Source organism: Saccostrea echinata, unplaced genomic scaffold, assembly GCF_033153115.1.
Source record: "Saccostrea echinata isolate AGI-Se365-2 ecotype Australia unplaced genomic scaffold, CSIRO_AGI_Sech_v1 ptg000014l, whole genome shotgun sequence".
In the NCBI taxonomy this organism is placed as follows: Eukaryota; Metazoa; Mollusca; class Bivalvia; order Ostreida; family Ostreidae; genus Saccostrea; species Saccostrea echinata.
The window spans coordinates 1775567-1796932 of NW_026889763.1; the positions used below are offsets into that span (position 1 = coordinate 1775567).

At 31.7% G+C, this 21366-nt stretch overlaps 1 protein-coding gene across 1 annotated transcript in view; it reads right to left on the minus strand.

Annotated features, from left to right (window-relative positions):
- LOC133187104 (probable glutamate receptor) overlaps positions 1-17202 on the minus strand; it is a 43342-nt gene extending 26140 nt beyond the window's left edge. The window contains exon 1 of the mRNA XM_061322464.1: positions 17135-17202. The gene's annotated coding sequence lies outside the window, so the exon portion shown is untranslated. The remainder of the gene's footprint in view (positions 1-17134) is intronic.
- Between the last annotated feature and the right edge of the window lie 4164 nt (positions 17203-21366).

Below are 21366 nucleotides of genomic sequence, written 5' to 3' on the forward strand. Positions count from 1 at the left end.
AATTTGTACATTTATTAAATGTATAAACTTCACCAACTAAAAGTGACCTTGGACCCCCTTCCTCCCCCCCCCCCTAGAAAACGCGGATCCGTGTTAAGTTGGTATGAAAAGTCATAGACATGAAGATATTAAGCATAAGAAGTCAAACCTCCCTCCCCCCCCCCCCCACCTACCCCGCCGAAATAATTTTTCACGTTTAGGAAAGGAGTTTACGTTTGCGTTTTTGTTTTGTTTTTTCTTGTCAATTTCTGGGTTGGATTTTATTTACTGGGGTGGACCCCTCCTGGAAAAAATTCCTGGATCCGCGCCTGTTTTTTTTTTTAAATTCACATAAATATAAATATAAATATGAACATTTATTCAAATATGTGTGGCAGTTGGCAGTTAGCAGTTGGCAGTAAGCAGTTAGCAGTTGGCAGTAAGCAGTTGGCAGTGAGCAGTAGGCAGTAAGCAGTTGGCTGTCGTATATGGAATTCTATAGATTACCGTGTTTAGAGTTTTTTTTTTTTTTTTTGAAAAGCTTCTGTTGTTTATATTCTTACCAGTGATTCCTTCTTACATAAAAAGCATCGACATTTTCAAAAAAAAAAAAAAAAAAAAAAAAAAAAAAAAAAAAAAATTCTGATTTGTTTTTAATAAGAAAATATCCTACAAATTATTTCTTTTTTTCTTGTGAATTCATAAAAAAATTTTCAATGAATACTCCGAAAAATAAATTTGTTTTTTGGTGTTTTTTCCTTATGAAACTTATTATCATATATAAAATTGTGAGCATTACGATTTGTAAGTCAAAAAAAAAAAAAAAAAAAAAAAACTAATTTGGATCTATTTAAGGAATTACTGTCTAGTTTGTTGGGTATGCCAGGGCATCAACGATGGCTGGAAACGTGGGATAAATCGTTCCACGTTTCCAGCTGCCGTTGATGTCCCTGGCATACCCAACAAACTAGACAGTGATTCCTTATATTTACATGAATTTGTGCATGAAACTTGTAAATATAAATAAAAAATGCTGTCTAATAGATTTAAAATACACGAGGCATCCCATTTTAATTTCAAAAGTCCCTGCCCACATACACAAAGACAGCCGCTCGAGATTGACATGCATATTAAGCTCCAGACAATTTACTTGCGGAAATTTACATTCAGGTGTAACTATCAAGAAATCAAGTAACCTAACTTTCAAAAATTTATTACAGAGAAAAAAGGAAATGTAAATCCCGGTATTATCGAATAGATGGCAGAGAGGACTTCACATTCAGAAGAATTTTCAAATGTCATGGCGTAAAGAATGGCAGTAACAATGGAAGCAATGAAATATAGATGAATTGGGAAGGAAATGTTAATAAAGGACAAACGTTGATTGAATTAAAATGTTTTTTAACAAAGGTTTAAATGAATAAATTAGTAGAAATTTTCCATTGATTTGTTTGTGCAAGAAACACGTTATTAAGGAATAACGTAACTAAAGCTACTAGGAAAACAACTTATATTTATATTTTGGATATCAAACATTACATATTATACTCTTTTAACCCTGTTAGTAACTAACAGATATGCATGATATTGATTGTCGTCAAACAAGGCATTATCTCTGAATATAAAAGCCTATCCCCTACAGGTTGAATGTATGAGGCGTCGATCTGGTATATATTTGTATCTATTCAAATGGTGATATTACTTACTCGATTAGGTGATATCACTTTTCGGATCGGTGATATCAACTATTCAAAATAAATAGGAGAAATCACCTATTCGAAATTGTTTTAAATTGTTGATATCACTTTTAAGCGAAAAAACTGTGAATGAAAAAAACCCATTGCCTTATCATTTCTTTGATTTTTTCATCAGTTTTTTTTATCACAATAACTTAATTTCAACTATTGCAATCTGAAGCGTCAAAACTCATCACAAGATGTATCCAAAAATAGGGAAAGTGTACATGAAATTTAAAGATAACGACCAGTTATCAAGCTCAGAAGTCTACAATTTGTATACAATACAAATTTGGAACAGAGCAAACACGAACCTCTAAAAACATAAGAGTTGGGATCACGTGTCATAGAGAAGTAAGCATCATTTCCAGACGGACGTAAAATGTACCTTAGTTGTGCAGCTTTTTTTTTTTTTTAGCTCTTTTCTTAAACGTTGTTTTATTTCAATTTTCATTCATTTATGAATTTATTTACAGTAGTTTCATTTACCTTCAACCATTGTTTATATTTGTTGTTTGTCAGAAGTGCTATGATTGAAGTAAAATACTTTTTCAATTGAAACATCTAGTTCATGAAAAGAAAGTATATGACTGATTCAATATTTTAAGTGTATTTAGAGTAAACAAACACCAAATCAAAAATATATATTTTCGAATGGATAACCGATTCAATGCCCTATTGTGAGAGCACTTTAAATTTCCACGTTAAAACAGACAATTATACATTTATTTCATTCTCTTGCAATATACGCGTTGCCCATGCGATCAACTTCTCTTGGGATTTCATAAGTTACAGAAAATATAATTTCACTTTACTCAAAAACGTTGAACACAACTGCTGCATACCGCAGAAACACGAAATACATGTTTGTCTGATTTCTGGTCATGAAAAGGACAGAAAATTAATTTCGTCCAAATCATACAATGTCAATGACTAGTGTAAATGTGACAAGTCAGTAATTGTACTTTTGAAGAGGGCCTGATGAAGGTAAATAGAAATGATCGATATAAACTTATTTCCTCTCCGGATTCTAAAGATATAGATTGATAGTATGTACAATGTAATATTCATGTAAAGCAGGTCAGTGTCAAGTAAGAGTCATTAGATGAAAAGCCCAGGACAATAGAAAAATCATATATGTAGTATACACTAGACAAAATTGCTAACGCACCACCTAAATAAATTAATATTTTTCTTTTCAAAACTTGTTTATGATGTTTTTGATATATAATTATGTTACTTTAATAAAAAAAGAGACGCTTAAATGTTTCAACTGATAAATGACAACAATGTTAACTGAAGCATAACCACTTCATAGAAAAAATTAAAATCATGTCCATACTTTTTTGGTGGAATAAATTTAAATATTTTTCTTTGTGGTTGTGTTCTTTATGTTTGTACTAATTAAAAACTCAGGAAAAAAGTTACACCGTATGCGGCGTTTGACTCTAGAAGAGCGTGCTAAGGCAGCCAGTATGGTGTCTGCAGGGGGTTCCTTTGAAGAAATTCGTGAAAAATTAAAACAATTAAAAGATTATGCATTTCTTTGACGAAAGATTGTTGAAAATGAATAAACAATCATAAAAATGTTTACAATAGATAGCGACGGCATTAAGTAAGCACCACACAATAACTTCAAGATTGTTCCACAAAATTGGGGCAACCGGAAGTTGGGTGGATTTGGTAGGGACGTCAAGGCACTGGATTACTACTACGATATGGTAGTCAATCAGGATATATCATTTGATTTTTAAGTGGGAGACTGCTCCCGTCGCAACCTCACGGGCCACCATCGGTAATCACCAACTTCATATTTTGGAAAAAACTGAGCGCAGTGCACGTCGGGAAATTGGTTTTCGGACAAGAAGGTCCTTTAAGGGTCTTGACATGACACCAAAACATTTGTCAATCCAACTGTTTTGGAAAAGATGGCATATTTTATATATTAGTACCAATCAGGAAAATGATCAATTCACAAATAAGAATAATAAGTGGTGCGTTAGCAATTTTGTCTAGTGTATCATGCAAGAAAAAGAGCATCATTCAGAACTAATTATAATATTGAATTACAAAGTCCTTGTTCCCATTTCATATTTCATGAATCAAAATTCTAAAGTGCATATTAGGATATATCAAATCTTACTATTGCATGCTGTTCTGTGATCTGTTAAATTCCATATAGCAAGGTATAGGCAACTAAACAGAAAAACTATATAGGATAGCAGTATTTTTCACAAACAACAAAGGATTTTGAAAATATTTATAAACCAAACTTAGAACTTCAACTTTGTTATGCTCTTGCACTTTTGAAATTGTATGCCCTCATTACTTAAATATATTTGCTAAAATGATGTAAATTCCACATCTCGTGACATGATATCTAATCGTCCCCATTAAGTAGTTTTAGCCATATTACTTTTGTCCGATATTAGTAAAGTACAAACATAAATTTCCGCTCATCCTGATAAAGAATCTGTGTCTCATCGCAAAAAAATCGCTGTTATTTTCATTGCGCAACTTAATTGCACTGCGTATTCCTTGAAATGATGGCCACTTCTTCATAAAAGGGGAGATAATCAGTAGGGATGTGTTATTTAAAAAGAATCACTGAGCCAGAAAAGACAAGAGTTATTAAAAAGCTTTTAGAATATGATCAAAAAATGTAGGTTCAAATTTGTTTAAATTATGTTCCCAGTCCCTAGGGTTCGGTCACAATAAAGAATACAGCTAGGGATAGGAATTAAAGGTAATAGACCTCTCATTCTTCTCTTTTTTTACTTGTTAAGGACTTCAATAATTTTTATACAATTACAAATTCCCCATTTAGTGAAGATTCAGATTTGTTCAAATCATTACCCCTGGGCTAGGGTAGGCTAACAATTGGGAGGCAAACTTTTAAACAGAATATAGAAATTTCTGCTTCAACAATAAGGTTTAATCTGTAAGATTGGCGTCAAGCCTTAACATACTTTATTTAAAACTGATGAAATCATGGATATATTTATATCTTTGAAGTTTTTGGATTCTACATATATGGACTAAGTATTCATTTGTCTGAGAGGTTTTGAGACTCAGGTTGGCCTCTTGTTGCTTCGACCCTACCCTAACAAAAAAATACAATAGTAAACTATTGTTAACTATAGCTAAGATTTGAGTATATATGGTAATTATATAAAAGAGGGAAAACTCAGATGGCTGTACAGCTTGAATAACACACATAATTAGACAATTATGCTTTAAAAGACTTTTTGCGACAAATTGAACGAACAATTATTAAAAGTTGATGGTGCAAGGATATCAACTGTCTTGTTTGAAGTCAACACTTTTGCAATTTCTATGATCGATACAATGACCTTGTTAGCAAATATAACCTGTCTGCGTTAAATTGAATGTTTTCTTATATTTTTTCCTGCAAATTGTTAGGCCATTATTTCCACGCTGAAGTGTCTACGCATTTTTCCGTTTGTCCGATAATGGCAAGTACTACATGGAAGGTGTGACCGGTCGACAAGAGACGCTTCCTCCTCTATTGCAACTTACCCCAAATCTGATGTTTTTAGAGGTTCGTGTTTGCTCTGCTCCAAATTTGTGTCGTTTCAATGGACTTTCAGCATGATACTGTTCGTTATCTTCATCGATCTTTCATTGTCGTCCATCGGTACATATTGACACTGGCGACAGTTTGCGCCGAGATTAGCTCTTTTTTTTTCCTGAAGAATGGACGACAAAATATATCTTACATGCTGGCACATATTGTGGTCGGCAACGATATCCGCATATTCTGTCGCAAAAAGTTTGTTTGAAGAATGTATTACTGGAATAGGATAGAGAATAAGAAAAAAATATATATTATCAAATGAAATTATATTAATTAGATTAACTGCACCATTCTGTCTCCTCATGCTGCAACTTTTATTTTAATTGAAGCATTTTAGCTTCATAAGAATTAAAAATGACATTAAAAGCTGTAATATTCAATTTGAATACCATTTTCATTTTAATTCACGAATATCAATATTTAAAGAGTAACCCAGACTATTAAAATAATACTTCATGCAATATGCCAATGAGACAATTCTTTGTGATTTAAACATGCATTACATTCACAAAACAACAAAAAATATCCTAAAACAATTATAATTATCGGGCGATAATATCTACAGTGAGAGTATGCACAGTGAGTGTGTATTGCTTCCAGCGGCAATATGTACATGTGTCGCACAACTTTAAGCAATAAACTTGTTTCAAACCTGAATGTCTTTATAATTTGTCTTGTTTCTTTCTTAAAGCAGAAGATTTTTCCTGTCATTTTATGATAAAAATACCACGATAATGGTCTTGAAATGATGCCATATCTGAACCATGAAAGGGGAGTAACCAGAGTGTTATGGTTTCGCAAATTTTCAATTTTCAGAGTTGTCTTTCTTTCATTAGACTTCAAAGGAACGAGTCTGTCTTAGGTGAATTATGTTAATGCTAATTTTGTTAATTTTATTGAAATTAAAAAAAAAAATCATTTCAAGTTTGCACATGTATTTATTTTCTTAGACTTATTTTTTTAATAATGTGTTCATTTCAACATACATTGTACACAAATAAACCATGCATCGGGCATTGTCCGTTGCATGGATAATAACTTCCTTTTTAGAAATAACATCAATGATACAAAACTGACAGCGGCTTATACAAAAATAATAAAATATAAACTCCAAATATTCAGTGAAAATACAGGTTGTCGATATATGACAAGAAGAAGTGAGCTCTCTTTAATTCTTCAAACTAGAAGATCTATGATAACCCCATTGACCAAGGCGCAAGTTGTCATCAAGAGGCATTTCATCGCAAGGCCTATCCTAGGTGATGTGATGCAACTCAATATATCTCCTCATTTGTCAACGATATAGTCAATCAAATTGAATAAGAGAGTTAATTTTTAATTGAAGCATAACAATATTTTCATCTCACTAATTTATACGCATTTCAGATATTTTGAAGGCCATCGCGATGAAGGTAGGACGTTTTTCCTCTTCAATATACCGTTTGTACGATGCATGGTAAATATTGTCCGATCCATGGTAAATTGTGGTTCATTCCAAAAACTCGTATTTTAATGATATTTTCTCAGTAATTAGCAAAAGAATTGTATCACAATTTCATATTTTAATCACGAAATACATGTTAAGCTTCATTTTGATAATGTTCAGTAGTTAGCAATATCTGGAACATGTTGAACTTGTTGAAGTACGAGCGTTAGGGTGTCCGATGCATGGTGAATTCTCCCTATTTACTTTTTCAGTGGGCGACAATACTTGTCAATGGACAACAATATTTGCAGTAAGGTGAGGTTAGGTTCATATTGTTCACCAACGACAATATGCACAGAACGACAATTTGTACCGTCACAAACCTCCATGATGAAAATGATTACTTATAGAGTTTCATATTAAGACAAGAATAGAAACATACCAGAATACAAATGATATAAGGTTCTTGAATTATGGATGTGTTGTATTTTGGTATTAGATGAGAGAATATGACTAATGAAATGAAAACAACAAGAACCAGACGGTACAGTTTTCAGGAATAGAGTAATAAAATCATCAAATCACTATTTTTAGAAATTCAGATAGAAAATTTTTCCTATACATTATTTCTTATTTTATTGTTGCTCGCTATGTACTTCGTTTTTTAAATTTATAGAAGTTAACACAGAATATATGTCTTATTGTACACAAATAAATAAATAGTATGAAACACAAACAAACAGTACATCATGCCTTATTGATCATATCCATAACAGAACAAAGAGATGTAAGCGTAGTCATGGACATCGGTCTTACAATAAACCTATTACTGCAAACCAACTATTATTCGCATCAACTTTTATTCGCGATTAGTCAGTTTCAAATCAATCCGCGACGATTAATTTTCGCGACTGAGGAATTATTCTATACAAAAACAAAGCAAAATAAATTGTTCGCTGCGATTAAAATTCGCGAGTTAAAGTAGGTCGCGAAACTCGCGAATATTTCTCGCACGCGAATAAAAGTTGGTTTATAGTATACACGATGTCTCCTTTGATTCACTACTACCTTATGTAAATAAACAGTTAGGCCTTCTTAACATTCGCACCAAACTTAACTCTGTCCCTTTGAAAGTTTTGAATAGTCTATTTGTAATAGTCAAGGAAATCCATATTTAGGTTCCTCGACACCAGGTTACATGCTCGGATTTGTGGTTATGGATGTTGCAAATTTTAGGCTTTTAAACAGCCAAGTTTTACAGAAGAAAATACAACTAAATCCATCCTTTTTGTCCTTAAACTTCAATATGCCAACAAATGAATTGACGAGGTTAATATAATTAAGTAATATTCTTAATCTCTAAAGGGTCCAATCTTGTATTCCATCCATCGTATTTCCATTTGAAGTCTACACCCAGAATATCCTACAAGTTTACATTGACTTTTGCTTCCAAACTTTTTAATTACAAGAAAACTTTACAGAGCTTGGACATTGAGCTATTCAAACAAACTGAGTTCATTGTTATGAAACATAATCCTCCAACAACCTACAACTAAAGTCCTCTTGGACACGTTATTACAGGTGACGTAAACATAATTAATAATGAGGACTTTAAATTACTTATTATTTTAAAAGGGCCAAAATTTAGGAACCTCAATCTTTCAACTGGAATCATAATTTCATAAATATTTTGAATTCTGTGGAAGATTACGCCAGGTGATGGGCCAGACATGAAAAAGAAGACCTTGGCACTTTGTCAGAATGTACTAATTGTATCAGATGTATGTCAAAATCTCGCATTAACGATTGAGTAGCAATATGAAAACCATCTATCCTTCTGTGTTCACCAATTCAGAAGTGAAAAAAACCTACAATGTTCTACCAGGCCTCTTTCTTTACTCCTCACTAAAATATTAACAGCATTGAAGGAGAAACTTCAGGAGTACTATACAACAATATATTCGAGAAGTGGTGTAAATCAGATGTGGATATTACTTAAAAATTTCAAGGAACTTTTTGAAAATTTGAAACCACAAAATTTTACTAAATCAATTACATAAAAACTTACGATATTTCAACTCTGTATACAATTTTTCCCTAGAATAATTTAAGTCCACGCAATTTGATATCAGTGACAGCTGCTTTTTCAATGAAAATGGAACTCGTTAATTTACTTACCTTGTCATTAGTCATTTGCAAAATTATTTTTTTTAAAAAACATTCTAATTGAACACACAAGTACTCTGAAGTTGATATTAAAAAAAATGCTTGAGTTTCTGATTGACAATATCTATGTGGTTTTTGGAGACCAGGTCTTCCAACAATCTATTGGAATTCCTCTGGGTACCAATTGCGCACCGTTGCTAGCAGATCTATTTTTTTATTCATATATATAGCAGAATTCATTCAAACTCTTATACATAAGATAAAAAATCTCTTGCCGTGGCCTTCAATTCAACATTTAGATATATCGACGAAGTATTATTAAATAACAATAGTTATTTCCATTCATATGTCGACACAATATATCCCATTGACCTTGAAATAAAGGATACCTCAGAGTCTGACACATCTTTTTCATATTTGGATATTTTACTAGAAAAAGACGTTAATGGTAATCTAACAACCAAGCTTTATGATAAACGTGATGACTTTAACTTTTCAATCGTCAACTTCCCTTACTTCTGCAGCAATATACCCTTATCGCCTGCATATGGGGTGTATCTCTCCCAGTTGATTCGATACGCAAGAGCATGCTTTACGTATGACCAATTTCTTAAACGAGGTAAATTATTGACAAATAAGTTGATGAAACAAGAATATCAGCTGTCTCTTTTAAAGTCATCATTTCGTAAGTTCTATGGTCGATACAATGACCTTGTCAGCAAATACAATTTATCATTGAGTCAAATGCTGACTGACGTTTTTCATACTAATTGTTAGGCCATTATTTACACACTGAATTGTCGACGGATTTTTCCGTTATTTCCCGATCATGACAAGGAGCACGCGGCGGGTGTGACCGGTCGGCAGGGGATGATCACTCCTCCATGGCACCTGATCCCACCTCTGATGTTTGGAGGTCCGTGTTTGCTCTGCTCCTACTTTGTATTGTATAATGGACTTTTGAGCTTGAATACTGTTCGTTATCTCCATATATTTCATCATAAACGTCACATGATGACGTCCTTGAGGAGCACTTTAATTTATCTTAGACGCTCAGATGTCTCTACAAATTGATAAAAATTGATATTATTTTATAAGTAGCTTTGATGATTTATCAATATCATTTCTTAAGTATAAAGTTAACTAAAAATTCTAAATTACTAAACTTCGATAAACTAAATTTCACCAAGGATTTGAATTTCTATCTACCGTAAATTGTTATATTTTCATCTCAATCTGGGACAGAATAAATATTAACTTTGCATTTATTCCATTAAAAGGTTAAAAAATGATGGCCCAACCACGATTATGTGACGTACAAACAGACGGTATTTTTTTTTCTTTAGGGATATTCCTTAAATGTGATTAATAATGAAATAGAAGGTAAAGACTGATGACTTTCATGTTAGATTACATGTATAAATAAATCACATGTCTAATAAAATAAAAAGAATATATTATATACAGAAAGATTGAAATCACAAAGGTAATGCCTAGTCTAATAATGTTGCAGTTTACTTCATGATAAAACCTCCACGATTTATGAGAATACCGATATAATTTCATATTAAGACATTGCCATTAAGGATGATACACGTGGTAAAAGATTAACAAATGTAACTTTTAAGATTCATTAGAGATTTCCAGAGATTTTGATTTGTTAAGGTCCTCCGTCTTCGACGAAAGACCTTGTTGTTAGCGTCTTCTGTCTTTTTAACTTTTTATTCTTTTTTCTCTCTCTCCTTAAATTCTATGTACAGAAGATCTTTCGAAGATGGTTGAATTTCATGGTGTCTTCCCCGTCAATTCTTTGCCAACTTCATAGATTTGTAAGTTTATACTTGTATAAAAATTGCAAAGCTGAGTTTTTCAGTTTCATGAAAATCAGAATTTCATTAACGAAAAGAATCAACGATGTATATTGTCAAGTAGATTTTGGTCTTAAGTTCTTTTGTGATACATTGTTCGCATTTATATTTTTTAGAGGAAGTTATTGAATAAAGTTGTTCACTTGACGATTTTAAATAATTCCAGTTTGTATATATCCATATATATCACCAAAAAGGGCAGAAGGGACCAATCCCTTAATTAATGTTCGTCTTATATCTAAAAACTAAGAGTAATTAATTATAAAGTCATGGAGAACGAAGAGTTTCTTAGTTCTGTTGATGAATATCAAAAAAAAGGGCCAGGTCCCTTATAGTAAATTTAAACGGCTGAAAATTATTCACTTTCTATGAAAGTCCAAATTTTGAAATACATTCCTGCTATAAAGTTATTCATTTTGACATTCTGAATCTTCTTATATTAACTAATAATTTATATTTGTAGAAAAGTAAGGGCTGTGGTCCAGATCTTTGCCCACAAATACTTCATTCATTAGAATTACTTCGTGAAAGGATATTGAAAAGAAGTTATTAAAATTGATGTTCTAAGACATTCCCTTTATGCAGAAATTTCCGTATTATATTGTCAATAAGGGCTAATGAGATCAAGACCCTTAAGAGCTTGCCGTATATCTCGATAAGTTAAAACCATTTCTGAAAACAATTTTGAATCAAAGTATGGTCTCTAAGCTAAAATTTGAGTGTTTAAATATGGAATTGAGAACAGGAATGTCAAACTATTATGCGTAGTTCAATTATTAGTGGAGAGATAAGAAGTATGAATTAAAAGCAAGAGGATCTAGGCGGTATATTTTTTCAAAAATGGAGAGTAAAAAAATCACAATTTCAGATATTCAGAAAAAAAATTTCTCTTGAGGAAATAAAATGTGTTATATATTTCTATTCATTTATATCATTATCTTCTATATATTTCATTATCGTGTTTAAAGACGTTAAAACAAAATATTTATTGATTGCAGGCAATAAAGAAACTCTAGATAATATAAACAATTGAAACAAGAACACCCAGTGCATAATGACCTAGAGACCTAATCTTCTGACATTGTGAGTTTTTGAAATAATGCACTTGTCTCGTCTGATATTATAACTGATGTCAGAAAAACTCAATACGGGTTTATTAAATAATTGTAGTGCACTGATGTCGATTGGTTTTATGATGTCCCTCAAGAGAAACAAGTCTCTAAACATTGATGTGATTTTTATTTGTTTTAATTTGTAAATTACCATGCCATCATGTACGTTTACCTCAAAATTTATGTCAGGTATTAAGTATTTTTCGATTAAGATTTTGGTTTTGTAAATAAAAAATAATACAGAATGAAATTTAAATAAGAGTCTAATATATCCTTTAACCTATTCACTCTCTCTCTCTCTCCCTCTCTCTCTCTCTCTCTCTCTCTCTCTCTCTCTCTCTCTCTCTCTCTGGAAAAGTGTATAGTTATTACCATGCAGACAATATTTAAGAGGGCACCAGCTCCTGATAAGTGTTTTCAAATTTAATTTGCAATGATTTCAAAGAACAATATGTCACTTATTATCAAATATCCTTTCTATCAACAATAACACATCCAATTGCACATCTCGTTGATACCTCAACTTCATAAAAAAATGTAATGCAACACAATACAACTACTCATTACCATATGCACATATAATAAATGCTTATCTCATCCATGTAAATTACAGTTGTTGGCAAATGACAAACATGAAATCTGTAATTCAGTGACAAAACTAATCAATGTTTCGTATGTTGAGAACATTGTCTACACGCAATAGGGCATTTTCCTCTTCTAAAGCAAAAATAATACAACAAAACTAGTGTTCAGAGAGAGACAATTATGATCCTTAAAAGGGTAAATTTCTTGAAATATTGATTACATTTAAACCTATAACAGTAAAAAAGCAATACTTTCGCAAGAAGATTAAGTAGAGCATTGAGTTGACTTTTATATAACTGCTATTCTTTGTCTCATGGAATTGAGATGCCATGGCATTATGGGAAAAACACAAATTGCAGTTTACAGAGTTTGATCATTACATTTATTGAGATCAAACATCACCTTTTCCCTAAATAACTCATTAGACAATGGATTTTGCGAGATGATATCAATTTCACTCACTAAAATTTAAAAGCTTTGGCTCTACTTTATGTTCAGTTTGTTAGAATTGCGTCTAATACGACTTAAATGCATTGTTATCTTCGAACAGAGAAAATGACGTGAAGTGGATTTTTTTTTTTTTACTCATTATCATCATCAACACTTTATCAATCGATTGTAAAAACTGGTTAGATGCTAACTTTCACAAGTGGGCTTTGTTTTATTATAATAAAAGTAAGGAAAACGTCACGGAATCTTCCCAATCTGTTAGACATCTTGAAGATAAAGTATGTTTCACGAATATAAACATTTAATATACGATTTATGTTTACGAAATAAAAATTTGTAAAAATAAAAATTTTATGTCAGTTTTCCTTCTCAATCCAGAAAAACCGTTCACGGTAGCTCAGTCGGTAGAGCGCTCGCTCCGTGATCGGGAGGTCGTGAGTTCGAATCTCGGCCGCGACAGACCTAAGTCGATAAAAAATAGGTAGCAACTGTTCCTTCGCCATGCGCTCGGCACTTTGAAGTGAAAGTTGCGGGTCCTTCAGATGAGACCTTAAAAACCGAGGCCCCGTGTCACGGCAGGCGTTGGCACGATAAAGATCCCTCACTGCTCAATGGCCCTGAGTGCCGAGTAAAGGTCAAAATTTGAAGCCCTATATGGTGACGTCTCTATATGAGTGAAAGATTCTCGAATGGGACGTAAAACAATATACAATCAATCAATCCAGAAAAAAATTATTTGTGAATGCAAGTACTTAAAAATCTTTTTATTTCTTTTTCGTACATGTCTTAGATCACAATTCAATTATATTAAAAAAAAGTATGAGTATTCAATCGTGAATCTCCTAACAAAATGCCTGACATGACTTCAAGCTTGGTAGAATTTTAAATTGCCATTGTTAAGATAATGACCGTAATAAAGGCCACTATGAAATATTGATAAGTAAGGAAATGTTAACATAAGGTCAAACATCGATTGATGTGAATTGCTTTCGCAAAATAGTTTGAAAGAGTAAGTGAAAAATTATGCAGGAAACACTTTTCTAAGGAGTATCATTAGTTAGACTTCAAGGACTTCTGAATATATGTTTATTAAGTACATTATATATTAAACAACATACTATTCTGGTTCCGTCAATAAATACTAGTTATGATATTCATTGTCATAAAACATGGCATTATCTCTGAAAATAATGACAAGGCTTAAGGTTCAGCCACTACAGGTCGTATGGTCCATTACTTTGAATGAGAGAATTGTGGTTCTTAAAGCCATTGTCCCAGCTTGTATCCAAATGTTCGATATTAATTCTATTGCAGGTTTATTACGTTTTCATGATAGAATACAACATAAACATAGTGTTATATTAAATGTATGAAATAATTAATAATGGCAGAGAAAAAATAAGAGAAGAAAATATGTAGAAAATTGATATATTGAATGATTTTTAGGTAAGTCAAAATTTCATACATGTAGTAATAGATTCATGTCTTAATTCTTATACTCATAGTTCCCTTTCTAAGGAAGAAATTCTTCAAAATCATATGTCAGTTTTGAATATTTTTAATATTCCAAACAACCAAAATGAATTTGATTTATCATATTTATATTGGATTCTGAAACTTTATAAAAATCCTTACAAACAAAGATACATAGCGCGTTCCAGTAAATGTTCAACCAAGCCTCTATCTTCACTCCTCACTAAGATATTAGCAGTGGTGAAGGAGAAACTTCAAGAGTACTGTGCAACAATATATTCGAGAAGTGGTGTAAATCAGATGTGGGTACTTAAAAATTCCAAGGAACTTTTGGAAATTTTGAAATCACAAGATTTTACCAGAATCAACAGCTTAAAAACTTATGATGACTTTTCATCTTTATACACAACCATTCCCCACGATAAATTAAAGTCCAGGCTTTTTGATATCATTGACAGCTGCTTTTTCAATACAAATGGAACTCGTAAATATACTAACCTTATCATTGGTCATTTTCAAAATTATTTTGTTAAAAACATTCTGATTGTACACACAAGTACTCTGAAGTTGACATTAAAAAGATGCTTGAGTTTCTGATTGACAATTTCTATGTGGTTTTTGGAGACCAGGTCTTCCAACAATCTATTGGAATACCTATGGGTACCAATTGCGCCCCGTTATTAGCAGACCTTTTTTGTATTCATATGAAGCAGAATTTGTCCAAAATCTTGTACGTGAAAAGAAGAAAACACTTGCTGTGGCCTTCAACTCGACATTTAGATATATCGACGAAGTATTATCAATTAACAATGGCTATTTCCATTCTTATGTCGATACGATATATCCTGGTGAGCTTGAGATAAAAGATACCACAGATTCTGACACATCTGTTTCATATTTGGATATTTTACTTGAAAAAGACGTTAATGGTAATCTAACAACCAAGCTTTATGATAAACGTGATGACTTTAACTTTTCAATCGTCAACTTCCCTTACTTATGCAGCAATATACCTTCATCACCTGCATACGGGGTATATATCTCTCAGTTAATTCGATACGCAAGAGCATGCTCTACGTATGTACAATTTCTAAAACGAGGTAAATTATTGACAAATAAATTGATGAAACAAGAATATCAGCTGTCTCTTTTAAAGTCATCATTTCGTAAGTTCTATGGTCGATACAATGACCTTGTCAGCAAATACAATTTATCATTGAGTCAAATGCTGACTGACGTTTTTCATACTAATTGTTAGGCCATTATTTACACACTGAATTGTCGACGGATTTTTCCGTTATTTCCCGATCATGACAAGGAGCACGCGGCGGGTGTGACCGGTCGGCAGGGGATAATCACTCCTCCATGGCACCTGATCCCACCTCTGATGTTTGGAGGTCCGTGTTTGCTCTGCTCCTATTTTGTATTGTTAAATGGACTTTTGAGATTGAATACTGTTCGTTATCTCCATATATTTCATTCTCAAAGTTTAAGAGAAAGCTTTGAGAAATTAGAATATGCTTCGAATTTTAGTCACTTAAGGGTTAACGCTTTTGAAAATGACCAACAATCTCATCTCTTAAGGTTAATCCCCCCCCAACCCCCCCCCCCCTCTGTTTTATAAGATATATATATATATATATATATATATATATATATATATATATATATATATATATATATATATATATATATATATATATATATTGCTTTCATTCTATTTATTTTTTCAAAATCAATTTAAATCATGCTTGTAATGCTAAAAAGTTTAAGCATACTTTTTACTACAACTACCTTTTAACTTTACAATAGTTTAAGGGAATAAAAATCACCAATTCCAAATGAGAGTAAACTGTCTTATCAGAGGAACAATGTGTGTACCATAAAATTAACAAAAATGCTCTTGGAAAAACAAAATGTTTGACAAACAAACAAAAGGACATACAACTGGATAATATATATGTTGGAGGAAAGGAAACAATAGAAGTTTCTTTATTATGGGATAGGTATATTTCTTTTTGAAGGTTTGTTATAGATGATGTATCCATGGATGTAGATGAAACAGACATTTATCTGAAATTTCTGCCCCACTAACACACCATGGCTATTGACTAAAAAGCAACAGCGTAGACCCTTTAAAAATAAGTCCAAGATATTCACAAATATTTCTTAAACACCCATACATTTAGGATATACATGTATAAACTTACTGGATAGAAAAAAAGTATCAAAATATCAAGGTCATATCAGACCCTTTGTTAAAAAATACAAAAAAATACACACACGCAAAATGCCTCTGTGCTCGCGTGACATTGGATGAATATTTGCTGTAGGTCTGGTTTTAGTATATTATTTGTGAATGAATACCGGGGGGTACTATGAAATAGACTAGCAAAGACACGTATACGTGTATAACTTTAAAAATACAAGAAACTATTGTGTCACAGTTGTAGTAAAAGTCTCAATATATTTCTTAAAAAGGTGTTACTCGCAAAAGTATTTTATCAAGAGGCGCTTCCGTCTGGTACAGGTAATCTGCCTTTCAATTCAATCGTAATTTTGAATCTTTACCCACAGTTTAATTAACTGCAGCCTTAACCATATCAAAGAATTTCTTCCTTGTGGTTGAAAAACATTTAAATTTTTTAACGTTTGACAAATATTTGATAATCTAACGTTTTCTCTTCAAATAAAAGTTAATTTCCAAAAAAAGCTTTTATATATACTAGTTAATTGCTTACCTATAGTTATGTTGGATCCTCCCACAAAACAAATAATGAGAAGTACAATAAGTAAATTAAACACCGGAAGCCAAAGTCCATTCTTTTTCACAAGAATCACTTTTAAAGACATGTCAGTAGTTTCCATTTATGTTTCCTTTCGATTAAATATACATATTCCTAGTGGAATCAAATTTCCATACATTTTTTTAAGGTTCGCATCAATATATTCATCTTTTTCGATGTAAAATTTTATAATTCCTCCTAGCATGCGAAAGTTAATGTATTTTCACCTAATTATTGATAATCGTTGATTATTGAGTTGTTTTCTAATGTAAATTGAATTGAAACATAACAAGTTAAAATGCATTATTGTGTTAAACTGCATATCACAAACTTTCTAGCGAATGTCTATCACTAATCAATATAGTCGCTACCAGGTTCACTCGTCTAAAAGGATGATCTCAAATAGGATAGAACTGTGTCTCTTTTATCAAGGTATCGATCTTCAATGTAACATTGTTACTTGCTGAAGGTAATCATTAAAATAAAAAAAAATGTTTAATTAAGTGATGCGTATAAAACTACATTGTTATGACTTATATAAAATATTTCAATAATTGTCATAAAACTCTCGATAAAAACAGGATTAACTTGAGTTCATAATAAACTTGGGTTTTTTTTTTCTTTTGATCCCCCTAGAAAGATATTTTCAAACCGGCTATTTCACGAAAACCTTTGCGAAGAAGGTATTCCTTGTTCAGGTTTCTATGATATATGTCTTTTAAGAGTCATTCTTTGTAATGACTTGCAACTAACATAGCAGCTGTGGACCGCATAATCTCAGAATGTCCCCAAACTCTCTCTGATAAAAGTCTTTGATACCATAAACTCCAATCAGACAAAAATAGGTTGCTATGTGTCATGGTTATCATGGCAACATGCCTTTAAGATTGAAAAATGACATTTTTAACATGTTCAGAGTCCCATAGGTAACGCTTATTAAGTATTTTTAAGTATTAATGACTTAACAAAAGTTGAAGACCTGAAGTTAAATGCATGATAAACATATCTGTGAAATCAGCTATTATATGTGTTACTATGGAAACTACATGTAAGTATTCAAATGTAATTATTTTACTCATTCATTTTTAAAAAGTCATTCACTTGAAAATAAAAGCAATTATAGGTTAAAATACATCCAAAAATCCTTGTTTCACATACATGTACCAAGGGCAAAATGTGATATTTCTTGTTAATTGGCAAAGATTGCCATGGTTTTAATGCTACTAAAGGATTTCAGATTTACTCTCTGTTTGTTTTAATCTGATCATCTCTGTTTAAAAAGCACTTTAATTTTTTTTATGTAACTGGAGATTTATTTTCAAAGGCATTAGTGTTGTCTTAATTTTCACATTTAGAAAATTAATTCTTTAAATAGACCGTTGCTATGGAAGTAAACAGAAACAAATATTCCTTTTAAAAGAATGATCGGCATTGGATCATAAAGTCAATATTATAAAATATCTTGAAATAAGTAATATAAGCACTTATAGGTTAAAATACAACGAAATAATAGAGAAAGATCCTTGTAACACATACCAAGGGCAAAATGTGATATTTCTTATTGAATGCAAAGGTTGTCATGGTTTTAATGCTGCTAAGGGATTTCAAATTTACGCTCTGTTTGTTTTAATCTGATCCTATCTGTTTAAAAAGCACTTTAGTTTTTTTTTTTATATAACTGGAGATCAACTTTCAAAGGCATTGGTGTTGTCTTAATTTTCACCTTTAAAAAATTAAATTCTTTAAATAGAGCCTTACTGTTGAAATAAGCAGAAAGAAATATTCCTTTTAAATTTAGCATTATAAAATATCTTGAAATACGTTTTTAGATATATCTTTTATTTTAATTAACTTAAATTAATATTTTTTCTATGAGTATGTATGTATATATTTAATTTCACAATTTTTCTCAACCGAGTATAACGTGTAAAGCCATACCAAATTTAAATTCAAGAACAAATTTTAACAGGGCAATGTTGTTATATAGAGTAGTATGACCACATTATGTTGCCTTTCAAAATTTTTCTTGTAACCGGAAATATGTAACGTTGATTTTGTGAAACAGGACATGAAATCAAATTGACAAAAATCTTTGTAGAGAAAAATAACTCTGCAGATAAATTAACTATCAAACTTTTTACAGAGCTATTAATTAAAGTTGCAAGGAAATAAAACTTAAGCAGTCATGCATGTACTCTGCTCAGTTCCTCACCTACATGTAGATAGGTGGGGCAATGTGATTTCTTGTTTTGACTATGTGATGTGTCAAGCACTCTTAAAAATCAACATTATGGTAAAATTCAAAATAAATCTAGACTGAAATGATGAGATTTGAAACTTCTTAAAAAAAGATAATATGCTGAAAGTCCTCAATGCTATAAATAAACAGAATATTAGCACGTTCTTATGCCCTGTTCACACGGAGAGTGTAATTCGAATTAAACGTAAGTTACTGCGAATTAAAGAACTGGGTACGTTAAGACCGATTTACGGCCATGTAAAATCGGCAAAAATTAAACGCACGATTACATTTTATCAATTGTATCAATTAACTGTTAAGGTTTCCCTGTGTGTGAAAAAGGAATCAATTTTTCTCAACTCACGTGCCCTTTCATTAATATAACGTTCAAAACCGGTCTAATATTCCGGAATTCCCCTGTTTTGGACGTTTTCCTCCTCTTCAGGTCTATATTTCGATATGGCCGCATCCGAGTATGTATGCCAAACTTTGCAGAAAGAACAAATATACTACGATTTTTAATATTAAAGAGAAAAAATAACCTTACAAAAGTGTGGCCACATCCGTTTTTACAAAATATTGAAGTAAAAAATGCTGCATTTTTGGATAGACGTCACCTTTTCTCCACAATAAAATCTATATTTTTAAAGAAATTAATTGCTTAATTCTGTATCTGAAGGCTTTAATATTTTTTATTGTCTTTTAAATTCAATTCTGCATTTGAAAAAAAATTGATTTTATATAATTATTTATGCAAATGAAAACCATATAAACCTTTCTCAGTGAAATTTATTATGGGACATTACATGTAACTTAATGACGCAATGCATTGAAAAAATGACGTCACAAAGAGCAATCATGTTGAAAATATGTACTTGAAACAAATTCTTCAGTCTTCGCAACTATGATAAATATTCAATCAATATTTATAGCGTGAAAAAGTATAATTTAACGACATCAGTTAGGATGGTTCAGACAATTAATTTTCATTTAATCCTACATGCACCTCCAATTAAAACGCGCGTCTCCTTCATGGTGGACATTGACTTTATCTGACTTCAAGAAAAGATTTTTTAATATTTCTATTTAAAATCATCAGCTTTCTTAAGTATGTTTTATTCTTTTTCAACTTATATATGTCTGGGATTCATGAATATCCAAAGACAATAGCTAATGATTGGGGCGGGGAAAGGGGGGAGGTAGATGGGAAGCTTGGCGTATAGCAGTCACCACTTGAACATTTCTTTCCAAAACTTGCTATCCTTGTTACTGTATTGTTGCAGATTTTTATTTCAGAATTAAAGGATTCTAGTGTTTTATCGCATAATCAGGAAGTGTTTTATATATGACTAAATACTTCTAAATCTGCCACTGCCGACCTACATTTACTTACTGAAGGTCAGCAGCTGGGAATGGATGATTATATTATTAATTATATATATATGTTTATGATGCTGATCGGAATATTTGACATCGGTGTTTTCAAGTAAAATCGGGTTTAATTTATAATTTACAAGGAATTTTAGATAATTATGTTGACCAAGTTTATAAGGCTTAAAAACGTATACAGTGATGTACGCTTCCGGCATTTTCTACGAAAATTTAAGTGAAACATGATAAAATCAACCTTTTTTTGTCTATAAATAAAGATTATCTGTTCCTAGTTCTGTAAGAAATACAAACACGATCCTGCATTACTTGTGGACAAGACACCCCCCTTTCCGCCCCATAATCAATGGTTTAACTCGATTACTATTTTTTCAGAAATTACTTTCCTAATACATTTTTAAGGCATCCCAAGTCTTGAAATGAAAAAAAAGATTACTCTATAGATATTTATCTGCATAAAAAAAACGAATGTACATATTAACTACATGTACACTGTTGTTAATCTTGAAGTAAGCGAGTATTTTCAAAAGGATTTTATCCAGATTATCCATGAAATAAT